Raw genomic sequence first — 16,445 nt, forward strand, 5'->3', positions numbered from 1 at the left:
AAATAAAAGATAAAAAGGGCTGGAGATATGGCTCAATGCTTGAGCACTCCTGGGTTCCATCCTCAGTACCCAAACTAACTAACTAACTAAATATTTATATTAAAAACAAAACTGTACAAGCATGCTTGTACATCTATCTAGTTATGGTAGACTGATCATCCCACTGAGAATAATAAAGAAAGCTTAGAAAATATTAAAATATCTGCTTAAGTAATTCTTCAATGCCTTAATTGGCAAGATAGTAAACAATTACCTGACCAGGAGGGAGAAAAGGGTGAAACCTAGAAGGCAAAGTCAGCATCTGGGCAGTGGCCATCTAGCAAAGTTGACTGAGGTTTAAGTTTGGAAGGACAGAGCTTAGAGATCAGGAACTGCCTGGGAAGGTCCAAGACCTGGGAAGATGGGTGAACCAGACATAGACAAGACCCATGGGGATGAAGATCAATTTTTGAATCATCTTTAAATTGGATTGAAGTGATGATAGCCAAAGGGTAGGGACATGTCTACCTTCTCTGGGGATGATAATATCATTCAAGATTTCCAATTGATTCTACAAACAAATCCTCAAATACAATGACTACTGTGTAATAAGAAAAGAAAATACCTGGGCATTTAAGTAGAGAAGATGACAGGAACGGGGCAAAGCCAAAAAACAGGCAATGGATCTAGATCCATGAGGATATAGGAATTTGAAACACTTGAAAATTATTCAGCCTATCATGTATGTGAAAGACATACCTAAGGCATAGACACGTCTTTTATGTACACAAAAGTTGAAAGAAAGGAAGGGAAAAACAGACATAATACAAGTGCTAGCCAAAACAGAATTGTTGTAGCTATACACATTGTAAAGGTTAACTGAGGGTGAAAAGAAATATTTTGTACTGAAAAAGAATTTAGTTTATAGGAAATTGTATGGATACAATACTAGCACAAAAATGATCAAAATGAGGGTTGATAAAACTGAAAGGTGCAAAAGACTAGTTCACAATTATAATGGAAAATGTTAACTGGTACTTTCAGTATCAGAACCTGAAAAAAAAAAAAAAGGAAAAAAAAAGAGGGAGGGGAAGGAAAAAGAAAAGAAGAAAAAAAGGAAAAGAAAAAGAAAAAGAGAGAAAAAAGAAGCCGAAAACCTTAAATCAGAAGAATACAGAAGATTTGAGTAACATTTTCATCACATTTGAATTAGTAGGCATATGTAGAAAAAAATACCTGATAATGGCAAAATACGTATTTTTTTCCAAATACATGTGAAACTTGCTAGAACACAAAGTCTCCAAAACTTTTGAGAATACTCCCTTCCAGGCAATGAAGCTAGAAATCAATACCAAAATGATAAGAGGAGATCCCCAAATATTTGAAAATGAATAAACAATAGTTTATATATACAGTTCCATAGTCTCATAGTTCAAAGAAGAAATGACAGTAGAAATTAGAAAATAATTTAAAGTGAAAAATATTGATATTTGTATCATACAGCTAAATTTATGCTTAGATTAGATCTGTGGCTTCTAATACATAATATTTAAAAAGAATAAAGGCTAAAACCATGTGTTAATCTTTCATTTCAAGAATTTAGAGAAAGACCTATAAACAAAAATAAAATAACATAGAAGGGTAGGAAATAAAAAAAGACCAGAAATGAATTAATAGCAAACAGAGGAGAAAGGAACAACAAATACAAAAGTTTATTTGAAGAGGCTCATAAACTTGATAAACTCCCATGGATAAAAGGAAACTGAAAGAAAGGAAATAATACAGAAACCACAAATAACCAATATCACTAATGGAAAAGCACAAACACTATGAATGTTAAAAAGTTTAATGAAAGTATAATGTGAGTAACTGTAAATATATTGAAAATTTAGATTGAGTAGAAAAATCCACTGAAAAAAAAATACAATTTATCAAAATGGATGATAGAAGAAAATATGGATGGTTCAATGATTACTAGAGAAGGTGAATCCATAATAAAAAATCTTTTTTCTTTTTACTGGGAATGAAACCCAGGGGTGCTTTGCCACTGAGTGACATCCCCAGTCCTTTTTTCATTTTTATTATATTTTGTTTTGAGACAAATTTTTACTGATTTGCTGAGGGTCTTGCTAAGTGCCTGGGGCTATCTCAAACTTGTGGTCCTTCTACCTCAGCCTCTTCAGTCACAGGGATTACAGGCATGCCCCATTGTGCCTGGCTCAAAAATATTTTTGATAAAGAGAATCTAGACCTAAATGCCTTTCCTAGAAAATGCTAGATTATCACTTAGAGAATTAATAATGCCAATTTTCTGAAAATTCTTCCAGAGAATAGTAAAAGTAGAATTTTACTATTTTGATTTATGAGACCAGAATAACCTTAATATCAAAACCTGGTGAGGACAGTTTAAGAAAATTACATACTAATCTCTCTTAAGAACATAGATGTAAAAACTCTCAGTAAAATATTAGCAAAGGAAATTCAGTAATAACATAGAAGGGTAATAAACCATGATCAATTTGGTCTTATTCCAGGAATTCAAGGTTGGTTTGACATTTAAAACCCTATCAGAAGCTGGGGATATAGTTCAGTTAGTAGAGTGCTTGCCTCACATGCACAAGGCCCTGGGTTCAATCCCCAGCACCACACACACACACACACACACACACACACACACACACACAAACCCTATCAGTATACTGCATTAATTGAATAAAGGAGACAAATCATTTAATCACCTAAATGTATGCACTAAAATACCTGATAAGATTCAATATCAATTTGTGATTAAAAAAATTTTAGCGAACTAGTAATACAAAGGAACTTCATTAATCAGAAAAAGAGTAACTCCACAAAATGAAATAGCAAACACTGTGTTTGGTAAAATGGTAAAAGATTTCAGACTGGGGACAACACAAGGCTGTCACTATCACAATGAGTAGGGTACTGATCCTAGCTACTGTAGCCAGGCAACAAAATAAATTATATAAGAATTGGAGAGGAAGAAATGAATTCTCATTATTTGTATATGATATAATTGGGTATGTTGAAAATCCAGAATACATATGAATTGTTAGAATTAATAACTGAGTTTAGCAGATCACTGGAGATAAGATCGACATACAAAATCATTACACTGCTATATTCCAACATCAAACACTATCAAAATGAAAATTTGAAGATATGATACTTTTTTTAATAAAGACTATTAAATTCCCAGAAATAAAAATAAATCTCTGGATCCATGTATAAGAACATAAAAATATTGAATAAAAGCTGTCTAAATAAAGGAAATAAATGAAGGCTATATAATGTTCATAGTCATAAAACAAAATGCTGTAAGTATGTTATTTGTGTGCAAAATGACCTATAGATTGAATATATTCCCAATAAATAGTAACAGTTTAAAAATAGTAACAGTTCCATTTAAAAAGGGAACTTAAAAAGATTATTCTAAATGCATATGTTGATGCAAATGACCATCAATAGTTAAGACACTTGATAAAGAATAGTGGGATAATTTATTCTACTGGATTTACTGCAGAAATCCATGTCACTACCTGAATAAAAAAGTAAAGCAGGGATCCCAGAGAGGACTCAGGCACAGATGGCCACTGATTGAAAATAAGTGGATTCAGAGCAGTGTTGTTCCAAATTTGGCCAGTTGGCCATCCTTATTGCAAAAACATGAAATCCCTTGCTGCCTCATACTAGAACCCCAAATAAACAAATTCACTTTTTAAAAATAACTTTATTCTATTTATTTATATGTGGTGCTGAGGATCGAACCCAGGGCCTTACACGTGCAAGGCTAGTACTCTACTGCTGAACCATAACCCCAGCTTACAAATTCACTTATTCATTCTTTCATTCATTCCAGATCTGTAGATAAAGACATAAAAGGCAAAACAAAGAAGGTTCCAGAAGGCAACATAGGACAACAACCTTGGGATAGGAAGAATTTTCATAAAGTGGACAAATAAAAGCACCAAATTTGAATTGAAATATCAATATAGTGAATTACATAAAACCAAGAGCTGCTTTTCCTGTGAAGACACCATTAAGAGAGTGGAAAGCCACCAACAGGACAAGATATTCACGAAAGGTGTAACTGACGTAGATACATAACTCCTGTAGTTTAAAAAAAAGATGACGAATCTGCTAGATGAGCAAAAGAGTTGGATAGGCACTCCATAAGAGAAGTTATTCAAATGATTAAAAAAAACTACACATAAAACATTCTCATTCTTCTTTAGGGAATACAAATTAATCATCAATAAAATATCAAACACATGTCAGAATGGTACAGGCTGACAAAATGAACCATAAGATTATGCAGCAACTGACATCCTTTTTACCTTGCTGGTAGAAATGAAGTTGGTTCAACTACTTGGAAAATGGTGTTATCTACCAATACTGAAAATAAGGATATCTTATAACCCAGCAATTACTAGCTAGGTATAGATTCTAGATAGAAATATGTGATCTAAGAAATGTGTACAAGGAATTTCACAGCAGCATTGTTCAAACTAGTTAGAAATTGGTAACAATCTAAATATCCATCACCTGTGAATTAGATAAATAAAATGGCAATATATTTATACATTGTAATACTATACAATTAAGATAAATAAATCAGCTATAACTACCTGCAGCAAAATGAATCAATCTCACAAATAAAATATGAATCAAAAGAAGTCAAACAGCCAAGCATGGTCGTGCACGCCTACAATCCCAGCTACTCAGGCAGCTGAGGCTGTAGGATTGCAAGTTTGATGTGAGTCTCAGCAACTTAGTGAGACTCTGACTTGAAATAAAATAAAAAAGGGCTGGGGAGTAGCTCAGTGATTAAGCACCCCTGGGCTTAATCCCTAATATTGAAAAAAAGACCAGCTGGCTCTGTGGGAAAGGGTGCCAAAATCTATTGGTGATGTCCATTGGCAACAGATGAGGGATGTGGTGATTGGAATGTACATGCACTGTACCTATGCCTTCCCTGACAGCCAATGCCTTTAATGTGCCTTTCTGAAAGTGGAGATGGTGCATTTGTCTTAAGGTAGCATCACAGTGAATATCAGAAGGGAGGTCAACCTCTCTCAGTACTGTGCTTGAGATCAATTCTAGTGATTGAATTCTGATTCTGAGCCTTTATCCAGTACCATACTTTTTTAAAGAAAATTGCTCATTCCATGCTATCTATACTTGGTTTTGTGTGGTTTAACATTTCTATCAATTATTTGCATGAGGAATGGATGTTTCATTTAATAAGATCTGTAAATGACAGAGTGATGGGTGGAATAGCTAATACCACAGATGATAGGATCGCAATTTAAAATAATCTTGACAAGCTAGAACATTGGTCCAAAACCACAAGATGATATCCCAAAGGGATATATGCAAAATTCTTTGTTTAGATTTTAAAACAAGATCAATGGCACAAATATACATGCCTAGCTTTATGTCAGTAGACTGGAAAATTATTTAGAGGCTTCTGTTGATCATTAAGGGAAATTACAGGCATCAGCAAGACTCCCAAATCCAAACCAAGACTTAAATTACAAAATCAACACACATAATGGTTGGGGTTAGATATATACAAAAACATCTTTGGGGGAGGGGGACTGGAAATGCAAATGGAATATGTAGCTTGATCCATGGTATTAAAAGAGAAGCTATTAGTTCAAAGTTAGAGAATGGATGACAAATATAAAACAGAAAATGAAGGCCCAGCGTGAACCAATTAGAATGGCATCAGAGGCTAGGAGTCTTTCAGCAAGGTGTAGTTGGTGGATACCAACATGGCTTTAGGTCAGCCAGCTGCCAGCTTTAATACCAAGTTTGCAAATGCTAATTATGAAACTTTGGGACAAGTTATTAACCCTTCAGAGATTCTTTTTTTAAATATTTATTTTTTAGTTATAGTTGGACACAATACCTTTATTTATTTATTTTTATGTGGTGCTGAGGATTGAACCCAGGGCCTTGAACAAACTAGGTGAGTGCTCTACCACTGAGCTGCAACCCCAGCCCCTAGAGATTCTTATCTATAATAGAAGACTCATAATCCCTACATATGGGGTAGTAAGTATTAAATAGAATGACATGTGATGGTGCTTGGCCTCAGTCAAGGTTCAACACATGTAAGTTGCTATTATGATTCTCTTCAATGTAGATTAACGTTCTGGCTCTTTGTGTTTTATATCAGTTTTTTGTGTGATTCTATAGATGATTATTTCAATAACAGCCTGCTTCATTTTTAGTGAGCTGAAAAAAAAAGATCAAATTCCTGAATGTTTGACCCTAGAACTACAGTCACAGTTATTTTAAAAATAATATTCATTATACATAGTAACCATGTAATGATACCATGGTAACTATGCTAAACAGACCATAATGGGATATTTTATTAAATTATAAAAACATACACTCTAAAAATGGCATGAACAAACTGAAATATGTCCAGGGACTTGCAGACTAAGAATGGTTAAGAGCTAGAAATGCTAATGGAACAGGTATCCTTCACCTTGGAAGACGTGTCTTGACTGTTAGAACTTTGGCCCCAAACCAGCAGGTCCAAATATCTGCTTTCTTACCTCTTTGGAAGGAGGCCTCTGTGTGGAATCGAGTTGCCTCAAGGCACATGTTGTAGGTCCCTGCTGGGGGACCCATGGAAGAGCTCTTTGGATCTATAGTTGTGTAGGTTTGGATACAGGCTAAGAACTTTACCAGCCTTAGTACTCGTGGGTCCCCACGAAAACCTTATAAAATAAACAGGATCTTTAACTTGGTCTTTGGCTTCTACACTCAATTTCGTTTTAAATAAAATGAGTTCTAAGGTCACCTGCATCAGAATTACCCACCTAAGATATTTATAAAAAATCTGGATGCCTGGGTTGTATTTCTAGAGAATCTGATCCAGGGATTCTGGAGTGGGGCCTGGGAATTTTCACTGGTTCCCATTCAATGTTTTCCCCACTGCTCTACTAAACTTTCTATTATAATACCAATTTTATGACTCTGTTCTTGCAATGAAGACAATATATGTGTATATATATATATATATATATATATATATATATATATATATATATGTAATACATGTATATTGGTGGTACTGGGGATTGAACTGAGGACATTGCACATGCTAGGCAAACCGTTCCCACCAGCCCCTAATGATGATACTTGGAACCATGTATGAAATATCATTTCAGAGGATGGTAGATACAGTGGTGGATAAGACCATATAGGTTCTTTCTCACTGGAGCTTATATCGGGGGGAGGGATGCATTTGTGAAATAAATCAATAAAAATCCAGAATACTATGAGATAGAGAGGCTACTGCCAAGAACTAAACAGGGTACTGTTATGCTGTTACTAAGAGTGTTGAGGTGGCATTTTGTATTGGGACACCTTAGTAGGAAGCTGAGAACTGAATGATAAGAACAAGGCTACCATGCAGAGGGCAGGGTTCCAGCCAAACAGTTATATGATGTCAAGACCCTAAGAGGAGAATGGCCCTGTAGTGTGTAAGTGGAAGATACCAGGGATTTGTGGTAGAGTATTCTGTCTGCCCCCCACCAAAAAAAAAATTACACTTAACAAATCTAACCAGTTGTATTTCCTTTCTTGGGCTGTCATAACAAAGTACCACAAACTTGGTAGCTTAAAAAAATAGATTTTTTTTCCCCCTCTCAGTTTGGAGGACAGAAGTCTGAAATTAAGGTATTTTAAGGGCCATGCTTCTCTGATAGGTCTAGAGAAGAATTCTTCCTTTCTTTTTCCTAGCTTCTGATAGCTTTTGAAAAATCTTAGTATCCCTTCACTTGCATCTATAACAATCCAATCCCTCTGATTTCAGAGTTTTCTCTGTGTCTCTCTGTACCCTCTCCTATTATAAGGAAAGGATTGGACTTAGGACCTATTCCAATCAAATATCCTCCAGATCCTTACCTTGATTGATTGTAAAGATACTATATCCAAATAAAGTCCCATTCTAACAGTTTCAGGTTGCCATGAAAATTAAATTAGGAGTACACTATTCAACTCATAACACTGACTTTAAAAGTTTCAATATTTCACAAGGCGGGGGGAGGTTAGGGAAGAATAGAGTTACTTTGGATTAGGCAGAAGGGAGTGAATGGAGGGAGTGGGAGTTGGGGTAGGAAGGATAGTAGAATCAGACATTATTCCTTATGTGCATATATGATTACATGACCAGTGTGATTCTACATCATATAGAGCCAGAAGAATGAGAAGTTATACTCCATTTATGTCTAATATGTTGAAGTGTTATGTATAACTAATAAGAACAAATAAAAAAAAGTTTCAATATTTCATTCAACCTTATGTGGTGGAATATTCTAAGTGAGGGAACAACAGGGAATCAGGTGAAACCTGTCAACGGTATCCACATCATACAGAGCTTTGACACCAAGGGAAACATTTGAGTGTTTGAGATGGGAAGCCATTATTGGGTTTTATGCTGGGGAGGGCATAGCTTGATTTACATTTTAAAAAGTTCTCTTTTCCCACTGTGAATATCCTGTAGGTGTATGATGCCCCAACCACTCAATCTATCACCACACTTTTTATGAATTTCCCTGTCAATACGGTGCAGCACTTGATAACATAAAGCATTTTATTTATCTTTTGAAATGCTGATGGTCAAACCCAGGGCCTTGCTCATGCTAGGCAAGCACTCTTTCATGAGTTAACCCCAGCTCTACCACAAATTTCTCATATCTATAATCCATTTCATTAGATTTTCTCAAAAAATCCTGTGAGATTCCTATTCCTGTAACCCTCTTACTGATGAGGAAAACAGTTTATAAAATATGAGATTCTTAGGCCACGTGTCTTTCAAAGGCATCCATTTGAAAATGGGAAGATTTTACATAAAACTCCAAATCTTCCTTTTAAGTTATGAATGTCTCCTCTACCAAGTCCCATTCCTCATGGAGGCAGAGGGCTGAGCCACTGGGGGTCGCCTCTCCAGTGCAGTCATGCCAGCTCTGCTTCAGGCTATTTTTACTACCTGCTTGACCCCTGAATACATCGAAGTTCCAGAACCCAGCTCTCAGTTGTCCTCAGACTGCTTTTTTGGAAGCTTGACACAAGCCATTTTCTTCTTTCTCCATTGCATCTGTTCCCAGAAAGATGGGAAGGAAGCCTGATGCAGCCTTATTACCCCATCAGGGAACCGTGAGCTTGTTCTCCTTCAAGCTTTGCCCGAGCAACCTGCGTGCAATAGAGGTTTCTTTTTCTTTCTTTCTTAAATTGGCAAATAAAATATTGAATGTCTTTATGATGTACAACATGATGTTTTGAAATATGTTTGCATTATATATGGCTGAAATAAATAAACATATGCATTACCTCATACATTACCTTTCTTTGTGTTTGTGTAGAGAACACTACAATACATTGTTAGTAACTATGTTCATCATTTGATGTGTTAGAGTCACATAGTATCTCTTGAACATACTCCTCCCAAATGAAATTTTGTGTTCTGTTACAAACATCTTCCTAGTTCCCCTATCCCAAACCCTTGGTAGCCACGGTGCTATTCCCTGCTTCTATGAGTTTGACATTTTTTTTTTTTTTTTTAGGATTCTGCGTGTGGGTGAGATCATTTAATACTTGTCCTTCTGTGACTCATTTAATGAACCTCACTCAATGTAATGTCTTCCATATATATATATATATATATATATATATATATATATATATATATAGTGTGTCTGTGTGTGTGTTTGTGTATATATACACACAGACATAATACACACACCCACATATGTTTTTTCAATCCACTCACGTTGATGGACACTTGGGTTGATTCCATCTCTGGGCTATTGTGAATAGTGCTTCTGTGGCCATGGGTGGGCAGATGTCTTCAACATACAGATTTCTTTCTTTTGGAATTATAGTCATTAGTGGAATTGCTGAATCATACGGTAGTTCTATTTTTAGTTTTCTCAGGAAAATCCAGACTGTTTTCCACGATGGATGTACTAATGCACATTCCCATCAACAGTGTGCAAAGGTCTCCTTTTCTCCACATCTTTACCAAGGCTTGTTATCTTTCAATTTACCAGTTTCTTTGACATATATACTTTGGCTTATAAATTGATGTAAAATTGCCTTCACTCATAATGCAGTTATCTGAGCTAATAATTCTTCAGGAAAAAATGATTGTTTATTCTCTGCTTATCTATTACTTTATGCTGTAGATGGCTAGTCAGCCCCCTAAAATTATATGCGAAATTATGTGTTTGTCTGAATTATTCTAGGGAAAAGGTTCATATCCTTATTTAAATTTTCAAAGGGAACTATAGTCCAAAGTATTGCTTCTGCATGGGGTTAAGATTCAGCCTTAGTGAGCATGATCAGATTTTACTTTTAACACTAAGTAAATCAGAAGTCTTCCAAATCTCTAATCCTCATTTTCCCATCTAAAATTTGGTTTATTTGGGCTAGGGATGTGGCTCAAGCGGTAGCGTGCTCGCCTGGCATGCGTGAGGCCCCGGGCTCAATCCTCAGCACCACATACAAACAAAGATATTGTGTCCGCCAAATACTAAAAAATAAATATTAAAATTCTCTCTCTCTCACTTTCTCTTTTAAAAAAATAAAATTTGGTTTATTAATACTGGACTTAGGGAGCAAGGTATAAATGAGATGATATATTGGAAGTGTCTTTATGTCTGGCACAAAAAAGACATATGATAGGAATCACTGTTATCCTTGGCTCTGCCTTCTCCAAGTGAGTCCTGGATGATCATTATATCTGAATGCCTGCTCTGGATTGAAATGTGTCTCCTGCTGAATTTATATGTTGAAGTCCTAGCATAAAATGTAACTGTATTTGTTAAGAAGGCTTTTAGGGGATAATTAAAGTTAAATGAATCATAAGAGTAGGAAACTATTCTGAGGGTTGGTGGCTTACACAAAAGGGGAAGAGGGAGAGCTCTCCTCTTCAGGTGCACATAACAAGGAGGGGCCATGCAGGATTCAGCAAGAAGGAGGCTGTTTGCAAGTTAGGAAGAGAGCCCTCGCCAGACCCTGGCCATACAGGCATTCTGATCTTGGACTCTTAGCTTCCACATCTGTAGGAAAATTAATTTCTGCTCTTAAGTCACCCAGTCTATGGTATTTTGTTGTGGCAGCTCAAGCTGAAAAAGACAATGCCCAAGCCCATCTCTTCTAGAGCAGAATGACAGGGGAGTCCCTACTCCATCCCTGGGGTTGAGGACAGTAGGGAATTGGTCTTTCTGCTATGAAGTTTGGGATTCATTGTGCCCAAAGTACACGGGAGGCAGTCACCAAGATGGTAGTTTTCTTCTTAATGATTGGCCTGGGCGCACATACCGAGGCTTCTGACTATTTTTTCCCTTGACTGTTCTACTCCCATGTTGACTGGAGCCCTATCCTAGTTATCAGACTGCTGAAGAAGCATATGATTTAATGATTAGAGATGTGCACTCTAGAGCCACCCTGCCTGGATCAAAATCCCATTTCAGCTACTGACTAGCTGTCTAACATTGGGCAAGCTACCTAACCCTCTGTGCATTAATTTCCTCATGTATAAGATGGGGGTTCCTAATAGTCCCAGAGTTAAATATTGCTTGAGGATTAAATGACTTAATATATACACAGGGCTTAGAAGAGTGCTTGTCACATAGTAAACCCTCTATAAAGGTTAGTCATTATTATAATTATTTGACTTGGGCTGCATCTCTCACCTGCCTTTGGATGGCTTCCTCTTCTGATGGCCTGCTACTTGTTTCCTATTAGAGCAGCTACCTGCTGGAGTCCTATTCCAAGGGCTTGGTGTTAATTATCACCTCATCTGGAACCTCCAGTCTTTATAACCCACTACTTGAACCCTTTGGTAAAGATGTAGATTAATGCTGGCACAGTACATTTATTTTATTTATTAATCTTTATGTGGTGCTGAGGATCGAACCCAGGCCCTTACATGTGCTAGGCGAGCGCTCTAACTTTGAGCCACAACCTCAGTGCAGGGTAATTATATTTTTAATAAGTGCTGCTGGTAATTCTAATGAGTCTGTTTAGCTGACACATTTGAGAATTACTTGGCTACATAGTCTTTCAAGGTCTCTTTTAGCCTTTGCAATATAAATTCCAGAATGAATATAAGGCCTGGGGAATGTAAGGAGATAATTTAGGAAGATACTACTTCATCACAATATTACACAGGTGAATACATCCCTAGCAAAACCACAACCTGGCATGCATATCTCAGGTTTAATCTAGATTACAATTTCAATGGGGTGCTAGATCATGGTGGTTTACAGCACCCAAAGATCAACAGTGGCCAGCTCAGGAAACAGAATCTCATAGTGAGTTTTCATAGCTCCAATATGTGAATAGTGTGGGAAGGACTTCTGGGGGGGCGCTCTCATTTAACTTACCATAGATTACCTCCGGGCAAAATGAACAACTGACAACTATGGCAGCATTTGTTCACAAGGATGAGCTGTCTGTGGTAACAAAGATCTTCTACGTGCTAACTAGAATTTCAGGATTAGCTGGAACAAGAAGAATCCTTGCAGGGGAGACTTCAATCTTGGAAATAAGTGCTAAGGAGATAAAGTGCCATCCTCGTGCATTCAGCCAAGACAGTCTGGGATTTGTTGAGAGAGCTAGCTAGTGAAGGAAGGCTGAAGGCCCTACATGTTAAAAGTCTTCTTCTTTTTAAAAAATAATTTTTTAAGATGTTGATGAACCTTTATTTTATTCATTTATTTATATGTGGTGCTGAGAATCAAATCCAGTGCCTCACACATGCTAGGCAAGTGCTCTGCCGCTGAGCCACAACCCCAGCCCCAAAGCCTGCTCCCTTTTGATGAGTGTTTAATTTGGCCTCTTAATGCGTATGAAGTGTAGGCATTTAATTTTTTTGACAGAAGCAAGCCCAAAGCACCTTCTGTAATATGGAGTCACACGGTTAGGCAGAGACTCCATGTCTGTATTAAATAAGCATCAAGATGAAACACTAGTTTGACAAAGGTCTGTTATAATGAAAAGACACAGACCTCTTTCTTCTGAACAGGACAGAGGGACATGAAGAAGCACACCATTTCCCCCCTGGCTTAAGGAACACATCACTCTTTCCTGTAAGAGGACAAAGATGCTTTGGAGCAGGCAGGTGGGAATCTATCAGTGGGTCTTAGCATGTCTAGCGTTCCTGGCCTCCCTTCACATTCTCTTTCCTTCAACAATACTGGCTCTTTGCCACCATATCAATTATCTCTAGCTGAGACAGTAATGATCTAGGATACCACTTTTTCAATATAATGTTTTAACAAACTAGAATTAGGAAACTCTACAAAATTCAGGCACTTTGACATCGTGTGCATTAATATCCAGCTGCTCGTAAATCAACCATATTCATCAAGCTTTTCCACCTCAAGCATATTAAGTGTCTGTCTTTAAAAATATAGCAAATACTCCTCCAGCCTCTACCCACCCTGTCATCTGCCTAAGCTAGGGCATTTGGTGCACAAGGAGAAAGCAGCTCCCTACTCCTCTTGGAGAAGTGTGAGAGATGACAAAGTGGGCTATACCTAACCTGAAATCACAATCAGTCACTTGGACACTTTTTTGAACTATCCATGCTGAATTTTCATTTCCTTGTTACAGGGTCCAATCTTTCCTTCCTGTCTCATCTCCTCCCACTTTCCCCTTGTTCTATTCTTTACACTCCAGGTTCATGGTCTTCCTGGTTCCTTCTAATGCTCTATGTTTCTTCTGCCCATGATCTTTGAAAGGGGCATCTCTTTATTGAGAACCACCTCTCTCTGCTGGCCCCTGCCCCACCTCCCTCCTGGCCCCTTCCATTAGTTCTTTGTTCCTTCATTTATTTATTTATTTAATTTTTAAAAATTGTTGATTGACCTTTATGTATATTTATATGTGGTGCTGAGAATCAAACCCAGTGCACATGCATGTGTGAGGCACTGGGTTTGATTCTCAGCATCACATATAAATAAGCAAGTGCGCTACCGCTGAGCTCCAGCTCCAACCCCCTTTCATTTGTTTAATAAGTATTGATTGAGAGGCAGTATATATGATCTAAGTATAACCAATTAACAAACCATCGTAGCATCTACATTCTAAAGGGGGTGTGTAAGTGAACTACATAGTATGTTAGAAGAAGATAATTGATATGGAAAAGTAGATAAGGCTAAGGAATAAGAAAATTACTTGAAATTTTACTTATTTTAGAGATGAAGTCTTGCTGTGTTGCCCAGGCTAGCTCCAAACTCCTGAACTTGAGTGAACACAGCCTCCTATGCAAATGTGCCTCTGAATCCAGGTCAGTGCTTTCAAATTTATTTTATTTTTTTGTAGTGTTGGGGATTGAATCCAGGGTTTTGTATAGGATGGGCAGGCACTCTACTACTGAGTTAAATCCTCAGCCCTTTTAAATTTTTTGTTTGTTTGTTTGGAGACAGGATCTCACTAAGCTTCCCAGGCTGGCCTAAAACTTGCAATTCTTCTATTCTCAGTTCTTCCAATTTTCCAATTTTAAATAGGGTAGTAGAGAAGTCTTTATTGATATGGTGCCATTTAAATTAATTCCCAATTGTCCTTAGAATTTAGCTCAAATCAATGTCCTCAGGGACCTCTTCCAAAGTTGGTCTATTTGTAGGTCCTAGAATGTCTGACCAGGCCAGTCCCTGTTAGATACTCTCATAATTCCCAGGGCATTTCATTGATAGCTCTTGGCACCATTTGTAATGACATACTTGTGATATTTATTAAAGAATGTCTATCCTTTTTGATTACTTATCTTTCTTCAAAGATAGCTGAGGCCAAGTACTTAATACATATTTGTTGAATGAATGAATTTGTACAGTATGATCAAAAATATACATCCACGCTATATTAACAGAAACAAATGAGATGATGAATATCTAAGTCATTTTTATTAATTGCAAAGCTCTATGCCAGTCACCATTGCTCCTGTGGATAAGAGACACTGTTGTGCCAGTGTAGTTTTGTATTCATTGACATTGTATGGCCCTGCATCTTCTTTATGGAGGCATATGTTTTAGTGGATTATCAGACAGCCTCTGATGACTCTTGGGTCTTCCACTTACTCTGTGACCTTAGGTGCCTCTAGTTCCTCATCTATAAAATAGGAAGATAAACCGTTGCAGTGGCACAGACCTGTAATCCCATCTACTCTGGAGGATGAGGCAGGAAGTTCATGAATTTGAGGTCATCCTGGGTGACACAATGAAACCCACCTCAAAAACAAGTAAAATGAGATGATAATAGTATCAGCCTCAAAGAAATATTGTGAGGATTGAATGCATTTATATCTGAAAGGTCCTTAGGTGAAGGCCTGCACATAATAGGTACTCAATAAATATCATTATGATTACAGTTATTAATATTTGCAAGTTTTTAACTGCAATCCAGGCATTTATTAACTAACTAAAATCTTTCTTAGTTTCTTCCAAAAGAAGGAAAAGCTAGTAATTCCCAGGTCAGTTATGTTTTATTTTAACTTTTTTTTTAAGAGAGAGAGAGAGAGAGAGAGAGAGAGAGAGAGAGAGAGAGAGAGAGAATTCGAATATTTATTTTTTAGTTTTCGGCAGACACAACATCTTTGTTTGTATGTGGTGCTGAGGATTGAACCTGGACCGCACGCATGCAAGGCGAGCGCTTGAGCCACATCCCCAGCCCTATGTTTTATTTTTTTAAAGTAAGTCAAAAGACTAAGGATGACTCTCAAGCCCCCTCCTATAGGCCTCATCATCTGTTCTAGTTTTTTGATGACTTTTATTTGATCTTTGTGGTCCTTTTCCAATGGTTTTGGTATTTGTTGATGGCTGGTTCAAACACTGGTTCTTCCAGTTACTGATTGAAAGGTCTTTGGCAAGTTATTAGTTGCTTTGAGGTTCAAACCCCCATGGGGTTTGCCGTGAATATTGAGATAATGTCCATGAAGGGCCAACTCAGAGACCTCTGCAAATATTAGTTCTGCCTCCCTGGCTCAGGACCAAGTCTACATTTTAAATGGAACCTTTTTGAGAAACAATGACACTGGTGGTCTGTGTTGAAGTCTCTGACAAGCATTCTTAATCAGGAAACTAAGGTCAACATATCTGGAACATGTATGCCAAATACTATTGGCAGATCAGTACAAAAAGGGCAGTGTTCATTTGATATCCTATAATCTGTGGAAACAGTTATTTAAAAATTTTTTTTTATTATCAAAAATGTATCAATCTACAAAGAACTAACTAAATAGAAATATCAAATGAAATATATCTTGTGGATTACAAAAACAACTTTACAAAATTACTTATTATTGATTAACATATATTAGTTAGGAATATTTGATAGTATTAGATCGTAAGTGCTAAGGATATTCTTCTTGAATGTTCATAGTTACTGTTTTTTTTTTAAAGAGAGAGAGAGAGAGAGAG

At 36.9% G+C, this 16,445-nt stretch overlaps 1 long non-coding RNA gene across 1 annotated transcript in view; it reads left to right on the forward strand.

Annotated features, from left to right (window-relative positions):
• LOC143403997 (uncharacterized) overlaps window positions 1–16,445 on the forward strand; it is a 46,709-nt gene that overhangs the window by 4,738 nt on the left and 25,526 nt on the right. The window contains exon 2 of the long non-coding RNA XR_013091910.2: window positions 14,230–14,320. This is a non-coding gene — a long non-coding RNA (uncharacterized LOC143403997). The remainder of the gene's footprint in view (window positions 1–14,229; window positions 14,321–16,445) is intronic.

The sequence above is a fragment of the Callospermophilus lateralis genome, chromosome 7, assembly GCF_048772815.1.
Source record: "Callospermophilus lateralis isolate mCalLat2 chromosome 7, mCalLat2.hap1, whole genome shotgun sequence".
Classification (NCBI taxonomy): domain Eukaryota; kingdom Metazoa; phylum Chordata; class Mammalia; order Rodentia; family Sciuridae; genus Callospermophilus; species Callospermophilus lateralis.